Genomic DNA, 25,777 nt, shown 5'->3' on the forward strand with positions numbered 1-25,777 from the left:
GTTTAGTGTATTCATCTCTTGGTCTCCCTCTACGAATTTCACCCTCCACGCTGCCCTCCAATACTAAATTGGTGATCCCTTGATGCCTCAGAATATACCCTACCAACCGATTCCTTCTTATAGTAAAGTTGTGCCACAAATTTCTCTTCTCTCCAATTCTATTCAATACCTCTTCATAAGTTATGTGATCTACCCATCTAATCTTCAGCATTCTTCTGTAGCACCACATTTCGAAAGCTTCTATTCTCTTCTTGTCTAAACTATTTATCGTCCATGTTCCACTTCCATACATGGCTACACTCCATACAAATACTTTCAGAAATGACTTCCTGACACTTGAATCGACACTCGATGTTAACAAATTTCTCTTCTTCAGAAACGCTTTCCTTGCCATTGCCAGTCTACATTTTATATCCTCTCTACTTCGATCATCATCAGTTACTTTGCTCCCCAAATAGCAATACTCATTTACTACTTTAAGCGTCTCATTTCCTAATCTAATTCCCTCAGCATCACCCGAATCAATTCGACTACATTCAATTATCCTCGTTTTGCTTTTGTTGCTGTTCATCTTATATCCTCCTTTCAAGACACTGTCCATTCCGTTCAACTGCTCTTCCAGGTCCTTTGCTGTCTATGACAGAATTACAATGTCATCGGCGAATCTCAAAGTTTTTATTTCTCCTCCATGGATATTAATACCTACTCCGAATTTTTCTTTTGTTTCCTTTACTGCTTGCTCAATATGCAAATTGAATAACATCAGGGATAGGCTACAACCCTGTCTCAATCCCTTCCCAACCACCGCTTCCCTTTCATGCCCCTCGATTCATATAACTGCCGTCTGGTTTCTGTACAAATTGTAAATAACCTTTCGCTCCCTGTATTTTACCCATGCCATTTGCAGAATTTGAAAGAGAGTATTCCAGTCAACATTGTCAAAAGCTTTCTCTAAGTCTACAAATGCTAGAAATGTAGGTTTGCCTTTCCTTAATCTATTTTCTAAGATAAGTCGTAGGGTCAGTATTGCCTCACGTGTTCCAACATTTCTACGGAATCCAAACTGATCTTCCCCGAGGTCGACTTCTACCAGTTTTTCCATTCGTCTGTAAAGAATTCGTGTTAGTATCTTGCAGCTGTGGCTTACTAAACTGATTGTTCGGTAATTTTCACATCTGTCAACATCTGCTTTCTTAGGGATTGGAATTACTATATTCTTCTAGAAGTCTGAGGGTATATCGCCTGTCTCATACATCTTGCTCACCAGATGGTACAGTTTTGTCAGGACTGGCTCTCCCAAGGCTGCCAGTAGTTCTAATGGAATGCCGTCTACTCCCGGGGCCTTGTTCCGACTTAGGTCTTTCAGTGCTCTGTTAAACTCTTCACACAGTGTCATATCTCCCACTTCATCTTCATCTACATCCTCTTCCATTTCCATAAAATTGTCTTCAAGGACATCGTCCTTGTATAGACACTCTATATGCTCCTTCCACCTTTTTGCTTTGCCTTCTTTGCTTAGAACTGGGTTTCCATCTGAGCTCTTGATATTCATGCAAGTGGTTCTCTTTTCTCCGAAGGTCTCTTTAATTTTCCTGTAAGCAGTATCTATCTTACCCCTAGTGATATGCGCCTCTACATCCTTACATTTGTCCTCTAGCCATCGCTGCTTAGCCATTTTGCACTTACTGTCGATCTCATTTTTGAGACGTTTGTATTCCTTTTTGCCTGATTCATTTACTGCATTTTTATATTTTTGCCTTTCATCAATTAAATTCAATATTTCTTCTGTTAACCAAGGATTTCTACTAGCCCTCGTGTTTTTACCTACTTGATTCTCTGCTGCCTTCACTATTTCATCTCTCAAAGCTACCCATTCATCTTCTACTGTATTTCTTTCCCCAGTTCTTGTCAATCGTTCCATAATGCTCTCCCTGAACCTCTCTACAACTTCCGGCTCTTTCGGTTTATCCAGGTCTCATCTCCTCAAATTCCCATCTTTTTGTAGTTTCTTCAGTTTTAATCTACAGTTCATAACCAATAGATTGTGGTCAGAGTCCACATCTGCTCCTGGAAATGTCTTACAATTTAAAACCTGGTTCCTGAATCTCTGTCTCACCATTATATAATCTATCTGAGACCTTCCAGTATCTCCAGGCTTCTTCCATGTGTACAACCCTCTTTTACGATTCTTGAACCAAGTATTAACTACGATTAAATTATGCTCTGTGCAAAATTCTACCAGGCAGCTTCCTCTTTCATTCCTTACCCCTATTCCACATTCACCTACTACGTTTCCTTCTCTTCCTTTTCCAACTATCGAGTTCCAGTCACCCATGACAATTAAATTTTCGTCTCCATTCACTATCTGAATAATTTCTTTTATCTCATCATACATTTCATCAATCTCTTCGTCATCTGCGCAGTTAGTTGGCATACAAACTTGTACTACTGTAGTAGGCGTGGCCTTCGTATCTATCTTGGCCACAATAATTCGTTCACTATGCTGTTTGTAGTAGCTTACCCGCATTCCTACTTTCCTATTCATTATTAAACCTACTCCTGCATTACCCGTATTTGATTCTGTATTTATAACCCTGTATTCACCTGACCAGAAGTCTTGTTCCTCCTGCCACCGAACTTTACTAATTCCCACTATATCTAACTTTAACCTATCCATTTCCCTTTTTAAATTTTCTAACCTATCTGCCCGATTAATGGATCTGACATTCCACGCTCCGATCGGTGATCTCCTGATAACGACGTCCTCCTGAGTAGTCCCCACCCGGAGATCCGAATGGGGGACTACTTTACCTCCGGAATATTTTACCCAAGAGGACGCCATCATTATTTAACCATACAGTAAAGCTACATGCCCTCGGGAAAAATTGCGGCAGTAGTTTCCCCTTGCTTTCAGCCGTTCGCAGTACCAGCACAGCAAGGCCGTTTTGGTTTGTGTTACAAGGCCAGATCAGTCAATCATCCAGACTGTTGCTCCTGCAACTACTGAAAAGGCTGCTGCCCCTCTTCAAGAACCACACGTTTGTCTGGCCTCTCAACAGATACCCCTCCGTTGTGGTTGCACCTACGGTACGGCTGTCTGTATCGCCGAGGCACGCAAGCCTCCCCACCAACGGCAAGGTCCATGGTTCATTGGGGGGTTAAGTATCCAATTATAAATACTTTGCCAACTATTTTTGTTATGCAGACCTGCAAATGGGTTAACGATATTTTATTCTAAGCGAAAGGCCTCGAAGATGTATACCTACCAAGAAGAGGAGCAAGGGGTGGTATTTGCAGAGTTTTGTTCTGTAACATACTACAGAATGTGGTGCCCTTGAATAAACCACCATATTAAATGCGCTCTTGTGTGCCAACATCACTATAAACTATTTTGTAATTAGCATCAGCAGTTGCTAACAAAGCAATGCTGAAGCGTTGTTTCTAATTAAAATAAACTGTTCCACTATTGGTTAGTACCATAGTGTCACTTTGCCTCCCAGCTATAGCTCCCAAACACCTGGGGAAAATCCATTTTTCTTCATTCCTTTACACTCGCAGGAAGCTGGAAAGAAAATTGTTTTAATTTCATTTACATATAGATTCCCCCAAGGAACATTTTTTAATATATCAAGATATCTTGAATGTAATGTATAGCCCACTTTGCAAAGCCCCACCCCAGAAGGAGAAAAATTATTTTCGATTGGAGGATATTGAAGTGAATGAATTTATTTTCAATATGCGTCCACAAGAAGTTGTGGAAGCCAAAAAATCTCCTCCTAACGGCGAAGAGCGCGAAGGTACTGCAGGTGCAAGTGGCAGTGCATGTGGAAGTTCAAGCGGAAATGCTTATTTAAGCAGTCATAAAAGAACAACAAAGCAAGTGGAAGAAGACAGTAGAGAAGGTTTAATAAAAACATTAAAGAAAGTGGGAGGAAATTTCGAAAACAGAAAATCGAGTCAGCGTAGCCATGTAGGTGAAGTAGTTGTCAATCACTTAATGTCTTTGTTTGAAAATGGCCATACAACAATACTGATCACGTCAGAAAACACAGATTATAATTGTTTGCTAGAGGAAAATGTCAATTTGATTAATGTACAGAAGGACAGTAATATATAACAATGAATAAAGTAAAATACAAATCAGTACTGTTGGACATGTTTATTGTGCAGAAAGTATCGTCAGAAATTTGGTATTATATTACTGGTTGGAGCATGCACAAATTAAGATAAAATTTAATATTCTTTTTAGAGTTCACAATTACTGAAACTAGTATTGGTACTCTAACAAAAGAAAGTATAAGAGCTTATAATATAGAAAATAAAAAAAAAAGCAGTAGGTGCTCATTGTCGGTATAAACAATAAAAATTATGAAATGACTTTTTTTTCAAATGCTATTTGCTCTCTCTGTACTGGGCAAAACTTGGTACGAAATTATAGTGCAAGGTATATTTGTCAGCTTGACAACAACTAATAAGAATAAGTTACAGAATTTTATTGAACATTACATTATTCCTATATTATGTATTCTTATATTATTATTACATATTCTTACAAGTTCGGAATTTCAATAGACTAACTTCAGTTCTACCTTCACTTCCTGGAATAAAACTTGCACCATTGACTCATAAACCCGAAGAACAATATTGCATTTGAACCTTTTGATATCCTATGCAAGTACATTAAAGTGGGAAAGGAATCCCCAGTGGCCAGAGATCTGAGAGTCACTGCCAACAGATCCTCTGGTGGAATCGCTTCCCGAAAGTTTCTGTTGGTTCTGGATACAAGAGGAGCCGCAAGAGACACCAAACTACCGAAATCTTCCATGATCATCCTCACATAATTTTTGAGAGTTAGTTCTTGAACGAGCATTGCTTAAACTCCGTGAGTACCCCGTTTGCGAAGGAACTCGCGTTGACACTATCTGCGCTTCCTAAGCCATCCTTTCCTTTCTTAATCAAAAAGGGCACGTGCACTACTACACTCCTGGAAATTGAAATAAGAACACCGTGAATTCATTGTCCCAGGAAGGGGAAATTTTATTGACACATTCCTGGGGTCAGATACATCACATGATCACACTGACAGAACCACAGGCACATAGACACAGGCAACAGAGCATGCACAATTTCGGCACTAGTACAGTGTATATCCACCTTTCGCAGCAATGCAGGTTGCTATTCTCCCATGGAGACGATCGTAGAGATGCTGGATGTAGTCCTGTGGAACGGCTTGCCATGCCATTTCCACCTGGCGCCTCAGTTGGACCAGCGTTCGTGCTGGACGTGCAGACCGCGTGAGACGTCCCAAACATGCTCAATGGGGGACAGATCCGGAGATCTTGCTGGCCAGGGTAGTTGACTTACACCTTCTAGAGCACGTTGGGTGGCACGGGATACATGCGGACGTGCATTGTCCTGTTGGAACAGCAAGTTCCCTTGCCGGTCAAGGAATGGTAGAACGATGGGTTCGATGACGGTTTGGATGTACCGTGCACTATTCAGTGTCCCCTCGACGATCACCAGTGGAGTACGGCCAGTGTAGGAGATCGCTCCCCACACCATGATGCCAGGTGTTGGCCCTGTGTGCCTCGGTCGTATGCAGTCCTGATTGTGGCGCTCACCTGCACGGCGCCAAACACGCATACGACCATCATTGGCACCAAGGCAGAAGCGACTCTCATCGCTGAAGACGACACGTCTCCATTCGTCCCTCCATTCACGCCTGTCGCGACACCACTGGAGGCGGGCTGCACGATGTTGGGGCGTGAGCGGAAGACGGCCTAACGGTGTGCGGGACCGTAGCCCAGCTTCATGGAGACGGTTGCGAATGGTCCTCGCCGATACCCCAGGAGCAACAGTGTCCCTAATTTGCTGGGAAGTGGCGGTGCGGTCCCCTACGGCACTGCGTAGGATCCTACGGTCTTGGCGTGCATCCGTGCGTCGCTGCGGTCCGGTCCCAGGTCGACGGGCACGTGCACCTTCCGCCGATCACTGGCGACAACATCGATGTACTGTGGAGACCTCACGCCCCACGTGTTGAGCAATTCGGCGGTACGTCCACCCGGCCTCCCGCATGCCCACTATACGCCCTCGCTCAAAGTCCGTCAACTGCACATACGGTTCACGTCCACGCCGTCGCGGCATGCTACCAGTGTTAAAGACTGCGATGGAGCTCCGTATGCCACGGCAAACTGGCTGACACTGACGGCGGCGGTGCACAAATGCTGCGCAGCTAGCCGCATTCGACGGCCAACACCGCGGTTCCTGGTGTGTCCGCTGTGCCGTGCGTGTGATCATTGCTTGTACAGCCCTCTCGCAGTGTCCGGAGCAAGTATGGTGGGTCTGACACACCGGTGTCAATGTGTTCTTTTTTCCATTTCCAGGAGTGTATTTTGTAATGTGAAGTCCTCCACATCGCGGATTCCGAACAGCTCTGCACCACTGAACGTAGTGACACAAATCGCCAGATCTAAAATAACGATCATATACTTAGCAGCGCGCAAAAACAAGTCATGATACATGTCCCGGAGATGCATATTCATGTCGCACGTACTCGTACCGATACAAATCCTAGACGTAAAGGTATCTTTAGATTAACATGAGACTGCACATCTACGTCATCCGATGCAATGTTTAACAAACAGTTCTCTTTTACGCGAAATCACATTTCATACGCGGAAATCGATCGTAGACTAGTAGTGAGCTATCTTAACAGTTTGACGCCCGCTCGCTCAGGGCCCGCTTACGATTGGTTCTTATTATCCACCAGTGGCTATCAATATTAACTGAAATTTGTAATCGGTGTCTCAATGCGAACTGAAAGTTATAGAATTTATTGTTAACAAGTTGTCAGTGCACGTAATGTCAGGAGCACGTTTGGAACGTACATTAACATTTAAACACTAAAAATAAATATTAAAAGATACGCTTCTTGGCGACCAGCCTCATAGGTGAATCTCCACTGTCTCTATAGGTTCCAGCACGATACAGCTTCCACTAATTTCACCGTTCTCACGCTCTGAGACCACCTGTAGCGTTGCATCTTGCTACCTTACAGCGACGTGGATTTTTCTGTACTGTACTAAGCGTAACAACAAATATAAAAACATGTAGGCAGACGTGTGGCTTAAACGCCACAGTAGGGCTTCATAACATCTGCCAAAATATTCTTGTATATTATTGTTGTAAGTTTCACACATTTTGATGAAATAATGAAGACATTCTTATAATCTACCACGTACCCATCCACCGTTTTTTAACTCAAAGGTCCGAAATTTTCCTCTGCCTTTCCTTTTCATGCCTTTTATTAAAATGTTAACAAGCACAATACATTGAGCATTATTTCGTTTACTGACAGTGTAAGTAACGTAAAACTTGAAAATAAAGGAAGTTTCCGCATAGGGATTCGACCCACGAACCTTGGATGACCGTTCTGCATTTTTTCCGTTGCAACAGCCGCCCCCTGGAAACTTCGCTACTATAAATGGCTGATGCCTCTCCCGACCCGCGCAAAGTATGCTAATTTTTTTCTAATCGCTTTGCCATCTGCAGCTCACACTTCCATCACTTTCATTTCCAGTTGATTGGTTGGTTGATTTGGGAGAAGGGACTGAACAGCCAGGTCATCGGTCCCATAGGATTAGGGAAGGATGTGGAAGGAAGTCGGCGGTGCCTTTTCAAAGGAGCCATTCCGGAATTTGCCTGAGGCGATTCAGATAAATCACGAAAAACCTAGATCAGGCTGGCCGGACGCGGGGTTGAACTGTCGTCCTCCCGAACGCGAGTCCAGTGCGCTAACCACTGCGCCACCTCGCTCGATTTTCATTTCTTGCCAGGTCGTGCATGTACTATATATCTGGAGGAAATCGGTGATGACAACTAAGTGCGGTCCCTTTGTTAGAGGGTTTACTCTACACATAAAGTTAACCAAACACCCAAATAAAAATTCATATCAAAATTCGAAGAACAGAAGTTTGTTATTCCATTGGAACACGAATATTATTTTAATTGATTGGGGTCTCTGTCGATTACGGATTTTAAAGCGACTGAATACGGATGATAATTAATCAGTCTCTTATTCACCCCTAAGCACGGAATGCACCCCATCTGTCTGCGTCTACAGTAAAACTCACGTCCAAGTCTGAGAAGTTTTTCTAAATGTTTACGTAGCGTATATCTGAGATGGGACGTGGCTACCAGCCCCGTATTTACCTCGTGAGATGTGGATTCAAATGGTTCAAATGGCTCTGAGCACTATGCGACTTAACTTCTGAGGTCATCAGTCGCCTAGAACTTAGAACTAATTAAACCTAACTAACCTAAGGACATCACACCCATCCATGCCCGAGGCAGGATTCGAACCTGCGACCGTAGCGGTTGCTCGGCTCCAGATTGTAGCGCCTAGAACCGCACGGCCGCATCGGCTGGCTGCTCGGCTCCTGACTGTAGCGCCTAGAACCGCACGGCCGCATCGACCGGCTGGGATGTGGGAAACAGCCTAGAAACCACATCCAGGCTGGCTGGCTCAGCAGCCGTCGTCGTCAATCCGCGCGCATTAACACTTTTTTTTTTTTGTCCAAATGCCATTGGAAATTCATTAAAAGCTCACGTAAATACATATGGCGTTCCACTGTGCCACACTTCAAGTGGCATACATGTAAAACAACATGAGGAACGTGAAAAATATATAAGAAAAAAAAGAAAAAGTGGGACTCGATTCAGCGATCCACCGCTCACGGAACTCTAACGCTAACCACTTTTTTCCTCTGAATAACAGAGAACACAATCGGCTAAACTGCTTGTCAAAGACAGAAAACGACAAATGAGCAAGGTTATATACCCCGATATGGGCTCTCAACATCTCTATCAGATAAGGGCCACAGCCGTTGACCCCCTAAAACAACATCTCGTTTGGTAAACGTGAGATTCAGCATGTTAGCAAAATTGTCCCGATAACGGGGCAATTGCGAGGCGTCGCAATACGCAGTGAGCTGAAACGTCGAAAAGTCATCTCCCACACCAGATACAACAGAATGTACAAAATGAGCAATTAACCATATCACGGATTTGTCTTCGACTTCGGAAAGGAGGAATCCGGCTGTAAGACGATGTGACATTACTCCCGGTGTTGATTCCGCAGCCAGGTGAGCACTGCAGGTAAATCTAGGCCGAAGCGTGTCCAAGGAGCCTCATCGACAACACGTAGCCGAGTCACTACGTCCAATTCGGTGTAGACGTTCATTAGTACGTAGTAAGCTATTAATGACTCTGTACCAAGAGGAAGCCACTTCGCCTGCCGGTGTGGCCGAGCGGTTCTAGGCGCTTCAATCTGGAATCGCGCGACCGCTACGGTCGCAGGTTCGAATCCTGCCTCGGGCATGGCTGTGTGTGATGTCCTTAGGTTAGTTAGGCTTAAGTAGTTCTAAGTTCTAGAGGACTGATGAGCTCAGATGTTAAGTCCTATAGTGCTCAGAGCCATTTGAACCATTTTTGAAGCCACTTCCCTCATGTGAACTGGAAGACTGATGGTCCACATAACCCAGTGAATGCAGTGGTAACAGTTCAACGGGATTCGGACAGAGCACCCCGTCTCCGCCAGCAAGCAGGAATTTTGAAGCGCTCTGCTATCCGGGCAGGTTCTCTGTCTCTTGTTAATTGACCTTGCGTGAAGCCTCATGTACGTGTCGCGACACGTGGCGAGTTTAACTTGAGTTAAAACGTTACATTCGACGAGTCACCTACGAGGTTGTTTGCGTGTTGCTTCTATTACCAGCCCCGGATCTACGATATTTCCGGAATTTCCTAAGCGGGGCAAAAACGTGATAGTGGGTCTTCTCACAGCATTCGTCTATCGTACGTCACTGTATTTCTCTCTGTGGAATTCAAACGTGAACGTTTTGCAGCGGATGCCATCAAACATATATTTAGCACAGTGGAAATTAAAATGTTCTAAAAATTCACACTTAATACTGGGTGGGATTATTTGTGACCTGCAGAATAAGACCTCTTCATAAAATTTGCACTCTTTAATGTCTATAGCTCATAACTTTCTCTTTTGTGTGACATAAAATTAAATATAGGAAATATAAAACCAGCAAAGACAAGAGACCAGCAAGACATTACATATTTCTACAGTCCTTAGGTTCCAACATTTTTTTCTCTCTAATTTTGCTACAGCTTTACAAGGCGTGCTTTCCTTTTTGCGAAAGAATTTATTATGTCAAAGTTCGTCAAACGTTTTTCTACATAAAAACTCAAAATGTCTTTGGCTAATACTGAAAAAGCTGTTAATACGAATAGTGCCCAAGACTGGGGTGGTTACTCGATTTGATTACGTCTGTTTTGTCACTGTCTGCTAGGCGAAACGAAATAGGTCTTCCTAATATTGTAGCAATTGTAACACACGCCAAATAAGCGAGACTGTTTTGGCACAAATGGTCGTTTTTATTTACCTGATTAATATAAATAACACGATAGAATATAATCCAAGAAGTACCAATATCAAATGCCTATTTGGCCTGCTACAAGCAAAAAATTTTATGTTAGGAAATAGTTTCGCATTTCATTCACTTGCTCCAGTTTCCCGAACATAAGATCGAAAAGTAGCATTACGAAACTTCTGTATAAATTTGGAATCGTCATATTCTTCCATATAATTTATGACGTGTCCTCGTTTCTTCTCTTTCCTTGTTCTAACAAACAATTTTGGCATCACTAATTCTGTAACCTGCCATTGTCAAAACTTATTCTCCGGTTAACTTCGCTAACCCTGCCAGAATCACCAATCAGGTTATCCCGCGTATTTCCTCCTTTCCGCTGTTATTACGCGTTCATACAACGCGTTTCCCGCGCTATTCCGAAAATAGAACTTAAAGCGGCTGCTAACCGGTGACTGTACAACTGGTCCTTAGCAGTGTAGCGATCTGGCAAAAATTTTCTGTCAAAATTTCATTTTCTTGAGTACACCGAGAAGATAATATGTAATCTTTCTTACCTGTTATTACTGTTAGTCGTTTATTTCCACTCTGGTAATTTGAATATATGGGTTTTGCTAATACTTATAACAACACTGCTCGTTCGGACACCCAATCAACCACATAAACAAATAGCGATTGGCATTCACCCTTTCGGCTCGTAAAGCCCCGTTCCCTTTTGTCTGCGGGGCAGTTCTTTTTATTTCTAGATGCAATGGGAATTCACCTGACAGCACTCAAAAATCAACTTATGATTCCTTCAGAAATCAACTTAAAATGTGTTCAGAAATGTTCAAAAACCAACTGCGATACGTTTCAAAATCATACGAACAATTGATAGAGTAACGTGCGCTGAATGCTAGGCGTTTTGTAAAACAAGGTTTTTTTTTTCTTCAAGAATATGAATTTGGCGCGCCCGTTACCCATTTGCAACGTAAGGAAGTCGTGGGAACCTGGCGTCCTCCCGAATATTAGTACACAGCACCATGTCGCTCAATGTGTCACAGTTGCCCTACTACACTTGCCACACACAAACAGTTTCAGCTTGATCCACTTTATGACGCGCAAGAGACCTCAATACAAAAAGCATCGTACAATAAAAATAATGAGTGTAAGACTCAGTACATGGCTTCTCATAGAACTGCACGAGTCATAAAAGTTGATTTTTAAAGCAACCCAAATAAAAGAATTGAAAGTGTTACCTTTTTGGGGCTACAAATGGATCGGAACATTAACTTGAAAAATCACCACCTACAGTTAATAAAGTACCTGACTTAAGATACGTTTGCAGTGCTTATGGCTGCTACTATTGGTGATTTTAAAATGAAGAAACTAATTTATTTTGCATATTTCCATTCACTACTGAGTTACAGGGACAAAATTTTCAGAAAACAGAAGCGTGTCTTAAGAATTAAATCTGGTGTTTATATCTGCATGGACCTCAAAAAAACTTAGTATTTTGTTAACTTCCTATAGATATATTCATTAATAAGCTATCAGTACAAATATTTACCTTCCCTCAAAAAAATACAGAAAAGCATGTATATAACACTATGGCCAAAAACAAAATCTACAAATAACTCAGTGTTAACATTAGTACATAAAAGAGTATGACACATGAGTACACATGAATCCACAACAACCTACCAGAGCACAGTAAATACCATGTAGATATTGTAGTGGAGTTTAAGCTCGAATTAAAGGACTTTCTATTGGGCAATTCCTTCTGCTCCAGTGACGAATGTTGTCACAGAAACTCTTAAATTCAATGTTACAGGTTATTTTATAAATCGAAGTAGAAGTGTAATAAAACAATCTTAAGTAATTTCACTGTATTCCACTTAAATTAAATTAAATATTCATGTTTGACTTCCTCCAAAACCCAGAAATCACTATCCACAGGATCCATGGGACCAGAGCCATACCAAGGCCATATTGTGTCCATGACAAACTTGTGCCTCTTTTAAACTAATTTCCTCATTTTTTCTACGCAGATTTATCAAGTTTTATGATTTTGTAAGTAGTTTTATCCATAATGAAGCATTATTGAAAAATATTACTTAAATTAACTATATTGGTGAAAATATTGCACCCAACAAATTAAAGTACCATTGTAATAAATAAATTACAAACTGCATAATCGTTCTAAAACATCTGAAACTAAAACGAAATCTATATCTTACTGTTTATGACAGCTACTATAATTTGGTTTCCATATGTTGCACAGTAAAGAAAAGATTTTGTTTGCTTCTCATGAAGCATGTGTGCTCCCTGCCGCCGTTGGATAAGCAGCTGCAGCAGCAAGTCGTATACTCCTAGCTCACTCATTTGTTACATAGTTTAATTCTTAATTTCTTTGCGTGTTTTTGGTACTTGCATTGTTTAATTCATAAATTTCGGGCGTAATATAGTATTTGAGAGTTGTAGCATCGCGTTTTAGTACCTGAATAGTGTAAATTCGCGTAGTCGTCTGTCATCTGTTTTAGTTTTGAACGGCCAGTGTCGGTTGGTCACAGTCAGTGTGCTCCCTGCCACCGTTGGATAAGCAGCTGCAGCAGCAAGTCTTATACTCCTAGCTCACTCATTTGTTACATAGTTTAATTCGTAATTTCTTTGCGTGTTTTTGGTACTTGCATTGTTTAATTCATAAATTTCGGGCGTATTATAGTATTTGAGAGTTGTAGCATCGCGTTTTAGTACTCGAATAGTGTTAAATCGCGTAGTCTCCTTCCGCCGCCGAGCAGTGTGTCAGCAGTGCGCAAGTGGCAGCATTACTGCATTTACTAGGCAATCTTGTATTTTAATAACCGTTTCAATTTTGTGTCGTTTTGTTGCGCTCTCTGTAGATTAGTTCAGACGTTCTTTGCACAACAGTTTTTAGCATGGATAGGGACTGCAACTGCTGTGTTCGGATGCAGGCTGAGTTGGCATCCCTTCGCTCCCAGCTTCAGGCAGTGTTGGCTTCGGTCACACAGCTTGAGGCTGTTGCCAATGGGCATCACTGTGGGGGTCCGGATGGGGGTTTGTCGGGGACGGCCAGCTCGTCCCACGCATCCCCCGATCGGACTACGACTGTGGTTGCTCGGGATACTGCCCGCATTGAGGCTGATCCCTCACCTGTGGTAGAGTGGGAGGTCGTCTCAAGGTGTGACAGGGGGCGAAAGACATTCCGGAGGGCTGAACAGAAGGCCTCTCCAGTTTGTCTGACGAACCGGTTTCAGGCTCTGTCTCAGGCTGATACTGATCTTCGGCCTGACATGGCTGCTTGTCCTGTTCCAGAGGTTGCCCCTCAGTCTGCAAGATCCGGGCAGTCGCAGAGGGTGGGCTTACTGGTAGTTGGGAGCTCCAACGTCAGGCGCGTAATGGGGCCCCTTAGGGATATGGCAGCAAGGGAGGGGAAGAAAACCAAAGTGCACTCCGTGTGCATACCGGGGGGAGTCATTCCAGATGTGGAAAGGGTCCTTCCGGATGCCATGAAGGGTACAGGGTGCACCCATCTGCAGGTGGTCGCTCATGTCGGCACCAATGATGTGTGTCGCTATGGATCGGAGGAAATCCTCTCTGGCTTCCGGCGGCTATCTAATTTGGTGAAGACTGCCAGTCTCGCTAGCGGGATGAAAGCAGAGCTCACCATCTGCAGCATCGTCGACAGGACTGACTGCGGACCTTTGGTACAGAGCCGAGTGGAGGGTCTGAATCAGAGGCTGAGACGGTTCTGCGACCATGTGGGCTGCAGATTCCTCGACTTGCGCCATAGGGTGGTGGGGTTTCGGGTTCCGCTGGATAGGTCAGGAGTCCACTACACGCAACAAGCGGCTACACGGGTAGCAGGGGTTGTGTGGCGTGGGCTGGGCGGTTTTTTAGGTTAGATGGCCTCGGGCAAGTGCAGAAAGGGCAACAGCCTCAACGGGTGCGGGGCAAAGTCAGGACATGCGGGGACCAAGCAGCAATCGGTATTGTAATTGTAAACTGTCGAAGCTGCGTTGGTAAAGTACCGGAACTTCAAGCGCTGATAGAAAGCACCGAAGCTGAAATCGTTATAGGTACAGAAAACTGGCTGAAGCCAGAGATAAATTCTGCCGAAATTTTTACAAACGCACAGACGGTGTTTAGAAAGGATAGATTGCATGCAACCGGTGGTGGAGTGTTCGTCGCTGTTAGTAGTAGTTTATCCTGTAGTGAAGTAGAAGTGGATAGTTCCTGTGAATTATTATGGGTGGAGGTTACACTCAACAACCGAGCTAGGTTAATAATTGGCTCCTTTTACCGACCCCCCCGACTCAGCAGCATTAGTGGCAGAACAACTGAGAGAAAATTTGGAATACATTTCACATAAATTTTCTCAGAATGTTATGGTCTTAGGTGGAGATTTCAATTTACCAGATATAGACTGGGACACTCAGATGTTTAGGACGGGTGGTAGGGACAGAGCATCGAGTGACATTATACTGAGTGCACTATCCGAAAATTACCTCGAACAATTAAACAGAGAACCGACTCGTGGAGATAACATCTTGGACCTACTGATAACAAACAGACCCGAACTTTTCGACTCTGTAAGTGCAGAACAGGGAATCAGTGATCATAAGGCCGTGGCAGCATCCCTGAATATGGGAGTTAATAGGAATATAAAAAATGGGAGGAAGGTTTATCTGTTTAGCAAGAGTAATAGAAGGCAGATTTCAGACTACCTAACAGATCAAAACGAAAATTTCTGTTCCGACACTGACAATGTTGAGTGTTTATGGAAAAAGTTCAAGGCAATCGTAAAATGCGTTTTAGACAGGTACGTGCCGAGTAAAACTGTGAGGGACGGGAAAAACCCACCGTGGTACAACAACAAAGTTAGGAAACTACTGCGAAAGCAAAGAGAGCTTCACTCCAAGTTTAAACGCAGCCAGAACCTCTCAGACAAACAGAAGCTAAACGATGTCAAAGTTAGCGTAAGGAGGGCTATGCGTGAAGCGTTCAGTGAATTCGAAAGTAAAATACTAGGTACCGACTTGACAGAAAATCCTAGGAAGTTCTGGTCTTACGTTAAATCAGTAAGTGGCTCGAAACATCATGTCCAGACACTCCGGGATGATGATGGCATTGAAACAGAGGATGACAAGCGTAAAGCTGAAATACTAAACACCTTTTTCCAAAGCTGTTTCACAGAGGAAGACCGCACTGCAGTTCCTTCTCTAAATCCTCGCACTAACGAAAAAATGGCTGACATCGAAATAAGTGTCCAAGGAATAGAAAAGCAACTGGAATCACTCAACAGAGGAAAGTCCACTGGACCTGACGGGATACCAATTCGATTCTACACAGAGTACGCGAAAGAACTTGCCCCCCTTCTAACAGCCGTGTACCGCAAGTCTCTAGAGGAACAGAAGGTTCCAAATGATTGGAAAAGAGCACAGGTAGTCCCAGTCTTCAAGAAGGGTCGTCGAGCAGATGCGCAAAACTATAGACCTATATCTCTGACGTCGATCTGTTGTAGAATTTTAGAACATGTCTTTTGCTCGAGTATCATGTCGTTTTTGGAAACTCAGAATCTACTATGTAGGAATCAACATGGATTCCGGAAACAGCGATCGTGTGAAACCCAACTCGCTTTATTTGTTCATGAGACCCAGAAAATATTAGATACAGGCCCCCAGGTAGATGCTATTTTTCTTGACTTCCGGAAGGCGTTCGATACAGTTCCGCACTGTCGCCTGATAAACAAAGTAAGAGCCTACGGAATATCAGACCAGCTGTGTGGCTGGATTGATGAGTTTTTAGCAAACAGAACACAGCATGTTGTTATCAACGGAGAGACGTCTACAGACATTAAAGTAACCTCTGGCGTGCCACAGGGGAGTGTTATGGGACCATTGCTTTTCACAATATATATAAATGACCTAGTAGATAGTGTCGGAAGTTCCATGCGGCTTTTCGCGGATGATGCTGTAGTATAAAGAGAAGTTGCAGCATTAGAAACTTGTAGCGAAATGCAGGAAGATCTGCAGCGGATAGGCACTTGGTGCAGGGAGTGGCAACTGACCCTTAATATAGACAAATGTAATGTATTGCGAATACATAGAAAGAAGGATCCTTTATTGTATGATTATATGATAGCGGAACAAACACTGGTAGCAGTTACTTCTGTAAAATATCTGGGAGTATGCGTGCGGAACGATTTGAAGTGGAATGATCATATAAAATTAATTGTTGGTAAGGCGGGTACCAGGTTGAGATTCATTGGGAGAGTCCTTAGAAAATGTAGTCCATCAACAAAGGAGGTGGCTTACAAAACACTCGTTCGACCTATACTTGAGTATTGCTCATCAGTGTGGGATCCGTACCAGATCGGGTTGACGGAGGAGATAGAGAAGATCCAAAGAAGAGCGGCGCGTTTCGTCACAGGGTTATTTGGTAACCGTGATAGCGTTACGGAGATGTTTAACAAACTCAAGTGGCAGACTCTGCAAGAGAGGCGCTCTGCATCGCGGTGTAGCTTGCTCGCCAGGTTTCGAGAGGGTGCGTTTCTGGATGAGGTATCGAATATATTGCTTCCCCCTACTTATACCTCCCGAGGAGATCACGAATGTAAAATTAGAGAGATTAGAGCGCGCACAGAGGCTTTCAGACAGTCGTTCTTCCCGCGAACCATACGCGACTGGAACAGGAAAGGGAGGTAATGACAGTGGCACGTAAAGTGCCCTCCGCCACACACCGTTGGGTGGCTTGCGGAGTATAAATGTAGATGTAGATGTAGAATTATTAACAGTGCAAAAATTATTAATGAGGAATAGAAGAAAATAGGCAATATTTCTTTCCAGAAGTTGTGCTTTTATTATTGTTTTCTTTACGTTTATTTGCTTTGACTGAAGTAAACTCATTGATTATCTCATAGAAGTTATCAAGTGCGTTGTTTTCTATCGACAAGACAGCTAAATTTAAGTCAGATTCCATCCATACTCTACCTTATGTAGCTTTTTCATCCTGTTAATCTGCTAAAACTGCCTTCGCAAGGTGTTGCAGTCGCTGTCAGCCAAAATTCCGGAGCAGCCAAGTATTGACTGTGGGTCAAATAATTTCCGAAAGTCAGGGGCAAGACCCAGAGAAGTCAGTTTGTTTGAAACTCGAGGAAAAACGATTTTAAGGTTTGCACTGTGATCACATCAGTATACATAGTGCTCAGAAAGAGTCTGAAAAGCTTGTAAGGGTATTGTAGAATAGGTTGTACTGAGAAATATTTGTCAAGGAAAAAATTCGTTATGTTACGCCGTTTCCGAGTTATTTAGCACTGAAGTTAGCCGATCAGGCCGTTGCGTGCGCAAATTCGAGCGGCCCGCCAGAGATGGTGTGGCGAGATTTGTTCTTCGTTTGGTTTCCTAAAACCGAACAAGAGAGCGATAAAAAACAGGTTATGGGGCGGTAGTAAGGCTCGAAACAGAGTCAAAGACTGAACAGTCTTGTGCTCTATCGTCTAGGCAATGAGAACAACAGACACTAATTGCATTTGGCGGGTCGCTTGAATTTGCGCGCAACGGTCTGATTGACTAACTTCGTTGCTAATTAACTCGGAAGCGAAGCGACGTATCGATTTTTTTTCTTAACAATTATTTGTCAGCACGATCTAATCTACAATACCCTTAAAAGCTTTTTAGATTGTTTCTGACCACCCAATATAAGTGCATCTTAGGTACATCGAACAGTTCCCAGAATGAAGCAATTTTCCAAAATGCAGTCAAAAGTCACTCTGAAGGGGGAAAAACAAGTAAGTCAAGTGAAGCAGACGTAATAATTCCATAATAATCACGACTAAACGACCTGTAAGCTCCTTCAACGACCAATAAACGACATGTAAGCTCCTTCAACGACCAATAGAATTTCCGGTTGTGACTGTACAGCTATTGTTGTCACGTCACGTATATTTAGCTATGCAGCAGCTGACTGAAGAATTTTGCAGCACAAACACGGCAAAATTTCTTTTTCTTTGTCTTTTGTCTTCCGCATCTGCGCAGGGTCGGCATAGTTATTAATAGATTTGGCATGATTAATTTAAGGGGTGGCCTGATGCCATTCCCGTCGCCACCCCGTTGTCCCCCACCCCCCTCCCTCCCTTCCACCGGACGGTATGTGTGTACCCCAATTGTCTGCGTGTAGTGTTATTCATGTGGAAGCGTGTGTAAGTTTCCTAAATGTTCGTCAGTCGTGTAACTGAGGTGAAACTTGGGTACCAGCCCAGTATTCATGTAGTCGGATGTGGGAAAACGCCTATAAACCACACCCAGACTGACCGGCACAACGACCCTCGTCGTCAATTCACCGGACTGATTCGATCCAGGGCCGATGCACCTCCACATCCCGAAAGCAGCGTTTTAACATGCACGTCTGTCCAGGCGGGTGACGGCAAAACTACATCAGGATTTGAAAATCTTTATATTTTAGCCTGGAAACCAGAGGAAGATATAGAGTAACGAATGGATTTGTTCGAGTCAAATTACAGCGTACAGATCTGCAAAGCTGTTGTGCACCAGACAAGTAAGAAGGAATTCTGAAGTTAAACATCTACGTCCATATCTACATCATACTCTGCAAGACACCTCGCGATATGTGGCGGAGGGTACTTCTGGTATCGCTAACTGATCCCCCCTTCCATGTTCCACTCGCGAAAGGCGCGTGGGAAGAATGATTCTCGGTAAGCCTCTTTATTAACCCTAGTTTCTCGCGCATTTTCTTGTCGTGGCCATTTCGCGAGATGTATGTGGGAGGAAGTAATACAGTATGTTGTCCGGTTCTTCCCGGAAGGCAGTCTCTTCCTCTCCGTGACGCACAACCCCTCTTTTGTAGCGTCTGTGCTCTCGCGCCGACTAAACGAACCTGTGACGAAAAGTGCAACTCTAGTCCACTTCAGTTGCTGCGTGATCAGCACGGCGTATTACCAACCCGGCCGAGTCGAAGATTTTCTGCGCTCGCTGTCTAGTCTTTTGTTATCCCGTAACTGACATTCCACTATTGAGATGGCTTTATGGACACGTCTCTAAAGCCAACAAAAATAAAAAATAAAAAAAAATCAAAGAGAAACGCGCTGCTCTTCGTTGGATCTTCTCTACCTTTTCTATCAGTCCTACCTTTTACGGATCCCAGGATGATGAACAGTATGCAAGAATCGGTCGGAATGAGCCTTGTAAGCCACTTTCTTCGTGTATGAATTACATTTCCTCAAGATTCTTCCTATGGCTCTGTCAGGCGTTTGCTTTTCCTACTATTTGTTTCATGTGATCATTCCAGTTAAGGTCGCTCTTGATAGTTGCTCCTAGATATTTTACAGTAAATGCTGTCTGCAGCAATTTATCATCAATAGTGTAGTTGTACAGTAGTGGACCTCTTTTCCTGTGTATGCTCATTATGTTCAGGGTCATCTGCCAGAGCCTGCCACATTTATCAATCCTCTGCATGTTGTTCTGCAAATCGATACTGTCTTCTGGGGTTGCTACTTGTTTATAGACAACCGTATCATCTGCAAACAGTCTAAAGGAGCTTTCGAGGCTTTCTGTTAGATCATTTATAAACATTTTAAACAGTAACGGCTCTAACACACTTTCTTGGGGTACTCTGGAAATTATCTTTGCATCTGTCGATTTTTTTCGTTAAGAGCGACGTGTTGAGTTGTATGTGTAGGGGAGTCTTGAATCCAGTTGCAAATCTTGTCCGATACTGGGCAAGCTCGTATTCTTTCACTGAATAGGAGTGCGAGACCGTGTCAAATGTCCTGAAGTCAAGAAACGCGGCATCAATCTAAACGCGTTGTCTACAGCGCTATGGATCTCATGGAGGAACAGAGGAGCGAGCTTAGTTTCGCAAACTCTCTTTTCGCGGAATCCGTGTTGATTATTATAGAGGAGATTTTCGTTCCCCAAAAAGTCGTAATTCTCAAACATAAAACGTGTTCCATAACTCTACAACAGATTGACGTCAACGGTATAGGCCTATAATTATGTGCATCTATCCTACGATCCTTCTTAGAAACGCGAATGACCTGTGCTTTTTTCCAGTCATAAGGTACCTTTCGTTGCTCCAGCGATCTACGATAAACTGCTGCTAGAAGTTGGACAAGTTCTTTCGCATAATATTTATAGAATCTTATAGATGTTTCATCTGGTCCTGATGTCATTCCACCACCAAGCGATTGTAACTGCTTTTCTACTCCGCGGTTGACTATCTCAATAAGTGCCATTTCGACGTTCGTACGATGACTGACAGGGGGACCGTGTTATGATCTTTGGCGGTGAAACAGTTTCGGAAGACCGAATTTAATATTTCGGCCTTCTGTCTGTTCTCTTCAGTTTCGGTGCCAATATGGTCACCGAGTAGGTGAATAGAGGATTTCGAGCGCTTATTGATTTTACTGAAGACCCGAATCTCTTAGAGTTTTTACTCAGATCGGCTGACAAAATTTAGCGTTCTAAGTCACTGAACGCTTCACTCATTGCTCTTTTTACGCCCATTATCGCTTCGTTCTGCTTTTGTTAGTCCACTAGGTTTTGACTTCTCTGAATCTGTGTTGAAGTTCTCTTTGTTTAGGAAGCAGTTTCCTAATACGGATATTAAACCACGGTGGGTCTTTCTCATCCTTTATGACCTTGCCCGGAACACACTTGTCGAAGGCATATTAAACGATGCTTTTGAATTTTTCCGATTTGTACTCCACATCTTGGTTCTCTGCACCAAATATTTCACGTTAAATATTTTCCTATCTTTCCTTACATTCCGTGCAAAACCCGTAGTCATAATTGCTATCACACCCTTGTGATCACTGATATATTCGTCTAGATTAACTGATCTGATATGTTCAGGTCCGTTTGAAGCTAGGAAGTGTAAGACATTTCCTGCTCGAGTTGGTTCTCTGACTATCTGCGCGAAGTAATTATCAGACAAGACATTCAGAATAATGTCACACGAATCCCTCTCTCTGGCACCAGTTTTGATAGCATGACTCTCCCAATCTATACCTGGGAAGTTGAAGTCACCGACTATTACAACGACATGAACAGGAAAATTGTTAATGATATTGTGCAGGTTCTCTCTGAAGTGCACTACCACTACAGCTGCTGATCGAGGTAGTCCATAAAACCATCAAATTACCATTTCTAATCAGTCTTTGATGCTTAACTCCACTCAGCTCAATTCATATTCGGAATCCGTGATAAACTCACTAGATATTATGGAATTCTCTACTGCAATAAATACGCCGCCACCGTTGGCGATAAATATTCCAATTTGAACTTAGGATTTAGTTCGCTTCTGGTTTCAACCAACTTTCTGTTCCTAATGTTATCTGAGCATTATAACCTTCAATAACAGATACTAATTCCGGTACTTTTCCTTGGATAATCCTGCAGTTTGCTAATATCATATTAGCCTTTTCTATAACCAATGTGCGAGGACAAGCACCCTTTGAGATCACTGTGGGTGGTGTAACTTCGAGTTTGGCAGGCTATTTGTCTCTGATCCCAAGGGGAAGGGGAGGGGTATTCTCTCAGAGGGGGGATTCCCTAACCTAAAAAAACTACTATGTGCACTGCACACCTACTGTGCTACCCTATTAGCCGCTTCGTGCACGTAGTGCACGCCCGACATATTAAGGGGAACCCTAGAACCCTCCACCAGATAGTGGAGGTCGAGAAATTCGCATCTGATACAGTAGCAGAGTCGTCTGAGCCTCTGGTTTAGACCTTCCACTCTGCTCCAAACCAGAGGGACACGATCGACCCTGGGTACGATGCTAGAAATAGTCAGTTTAGCATGCACCTTGCGTGTGATGCTTGTTCCTTTCACCAAATCAGCCATCCGCCGAAAGGATCCGAGAATGTCCTCGGAAAACAGGCGGCAGGCGTCGTTAGTGCTGACATGTGCCACTAGTTGCAGCCAGTTGCATGCAGCGTGCTCGATGACCACCGGCAGAGCATCCTCCATGTCGCGGACGTGACCCCCTGGCAAACATACCGAATGCACGCTAACATTCTTTCCCATACTGCATGCTGCACCCGTGAGGGGACACATTATCTGCCTAACGTTGGAGTTCCCAATGAGTAGCGTGCCCGCCCTCTACATTTTTGCAGACTGTGGAGGAAACTCTGTCACTGACCCAACTGTAGAGGCATCCCGTGCTGACTCAGAAGCACCATCAACACTGGGTAGCACCTCGTACCTGTTGCTGACGTGTAATTAGCCAGCCGTGTAGCCCGTTCCAACCTTCTGTTCAATGACTCGAGAACCCATCACTGTCCGACATGCACTATAGGGTGAAGACGAACCGGTCAGATATTGCGTATCAGGAGACGCAGCGACAACCTGGTCATCAGGGGATTCCAATGGCACCAACCGTGTCGCAACTTCGTCACTTGCGTCCTGATTTCGCCACAGGTTTCAGCAGCAGCCAGAAGTCTGTCGATTGTGGTCAATGCAGCCTCCAGCTGCTTATGGACAGCAACAAATTCTCCTTGTGTTCACTCACAACAACCACAGTCTCTAGCCGTACCGTACTGTGTAAAAAATAAACTGAATGAAATCTAAAAAATACAAACGAAGCGCAGAGGAGTAACTGAAAAAGTGCAAACAGTCCCACACAAAGGAGAAAATTAACTGGCTGTGGCGCTTCCGAGGAAAAAAGCTCAAGCTGATATATAAACGCTAACTCACTGTACACAACTGCACAGCACACAGGGAGACAACGAACTGAATAAACCATTATAAGTGGATATGGACAGTTCAAATACAGGGCTATTACAAATGATTGAAGCGATTTCAGAAATTCACTGTAGCTCCATTCATTGACATATGGTCACGACACACTACAGATACGTAGAAAAACTCATAAAGTTTTGTTCGGCTGAAGCCGCACTTCAGGTTTCTGCCGTCAGAGCGCTCGAGAGCGCAGTGAGACAAAATGGCGACAGGAGCCGAGAAAGCGTATGTCGTGCTTGAAATGCACTCACATCAGTCAGTCATAACAGTGCAACGACACTTCAGGACGAAGTTCAACAAAGATCCACCAACTGCTAACTCCATTCGGCGATGGTATGCGCAGTTTAAAGCTTCTGGATGCCTCTGTAAGGGGAATTCAACGGGTCGGCCTGCAGTGAGCGAAGAAACAGTTGAACGCGTGCGGGCAAGTTTCACGCGTAGCCCACGGAAAATTGGCTCATGCCACAACTGGAGACCGACAGCGCCGACTTCATCTTTCAACAGGATGGTGCTCCACCGCACTTCCATCATGATGTTCGGCATTTCTTAAACAGGAGATTGGAAAACCGATGGATCGGTCGTGGTGGAGATCATGATCAGCAATTCATGTCATGGCCTCCACGCTCTCCCGACTTAACCCCATGCGATTTCTTTCTGTGGGGTTATGTGAAAGATTCAGTGTTTAAACCTCCTCTACCAAGAAACGTGCCAGAACTGCGAGCTCGCATGAACGATGCTTTCGAACTCATTGATGGGGTCTTGCTGCGCCGAGTGTGGGAGGAACTTGATTATCGGCTTGATGTCTGCCGAATCACTAAAGGGGCACATATCGAACATTTGTGAATGCCTAAAAAAACTTTTTGAGTTTTTGTATGTGTGTGCAAAGCATTGTGAAAATATCTCAAATAATAAAGTTATTGTAGAGCTGTGAAATAGCTTCAATCATTTGTAATAACCCTGTAGCTCATCCATTGGTTGTCATTGTCATAGGGTCTGTATGATGACAGTTTGCATTCCCCGTGATAAATCCTTCGATATTTCAGCATACGGCAGTGGCTGGATTCAAATGATTTTATCTCAATAGGCCGCCCCTTGAAAGGGAATTTTGCAGTGTGTCTAGAGGCCGACAGTGTTTTCTAGTCTTACACCTTTTCTTGTTTAATACTGACAGCAGTGAAATGGGCTGCCTTACATCTCGATGGCGATCATTCCGCAAACTATTTTATATGCCGAGCATCCGCAGCTATTGAAAGGCATGATGTTAGGAAGAACTCCGATGGCAGTTGGTGAAATTGTTATTTATTAAAACACAATCGTTTTGACAGCCTGAAGCTACAACTTTTTATCGCCAATCCGGTCCCTTCAAAAACTTTTAGTGTCCACTCACTATAAATTTTTTTCTTTTTTCTTTTTAGATGCAGGTAAATTTGAAAACATAGATCCCTAAGCGCAGGTTTCATGTAATAGGAATTCGTTCTAAATTAATGGAGCACGTTTTTGTTACCTTTCGCTCGTCGTGGTACTGACAATATTCACTGAATAGTAAATTTCGACGAGGAGCGAAGGGTATGCCTATGATCTTTTAACGTTGTGAGTATATTTTAGATATTCCTTTATTAATTTGAATATCCACAAATTGTGATGACACCGTACTTCGCTTTTTACCACGTGGGTTGCACCTGATGATGCGGCTTTAGCCCACGAAACCGGTTGTTTTTAATAAACAACAATATTACCAGCTGTTAACGAAATTCTTCCTAAAATCATTCGACCATTTCCTTCAAATCGTCAGGTGTTTCCATCAGTGCCTTTGCATTCCATAGTTCAACATTTTCATTGCACTATAAGTATAAATGGCCGATCCCAGTGAATGTATTTTGATCTTTTACAGGCCATTAATTTGACTGAGATTTACATACTGAATGAAACAGAACACTTATAAGTTTTTATTTTGATCAGCAGAATCACAAAGTATGTAGAGATTTTCAATGTTCTCATCCAATGCATGAATGATGAAGTGAAAAATGAATGAAGTCACTTAATTTGCGCCCTTTTTCGCAATGTTCAAATGGCTCTGAGCACTATGGGGCTCAACTTCTGAGGTCATTAGTCCCCTAGATCTTAGAACTAGTTAAACCTAACTAACCTAAGGACATCACACACATCCATACCCGAAGCAGGATTCGAACCTGCGACCGTAGCGGTCACGCGTTTCCAGACTGCAGCGCCTAGAACCGCACGGCCACTACGGCCGGCTTTTTGCAATGTATTCAGGATAAGAATACAGAAAGGAATTCGCTTCTTGGACGAACTTGGATATTGAACGAATACATCGAAAGCTGCCGTTTAAAGTAAACTATATTGGTTGCAATATTTAGCAGGGAAATTTTTTTTTGCAAAGTCTAAGCAGATAGCTACCCCGTGCCTCCAATTTACTGGGCGTGAGATTTCACCAGAATTCTGTTTGTTCTGTCGTCTCGTGGCTGGATAATTCAGCACTCACTTTCCTCCTTTTTCTCTTGAAAACCTGCCTTACCTGGTTTTTTGCCCATGGCCCTTATCCTTCCTACCTTTCTTGC

Source organism: Schistocerca cancellata, chromosome 4 (assembly GCF_023864275.1).
Source record: "Schistocerca cancellata isolate TAMUIC-IGC-003103 chromosome 4, iqSchCanc2.1, whole genome shotgun sequence".
Lineage (NCBI taxonomy): Eukaryota > Metazoa > Arthropoda > Insecta > Orthoptera > Acrididae > Schistocerca > Schistocerca cancellata.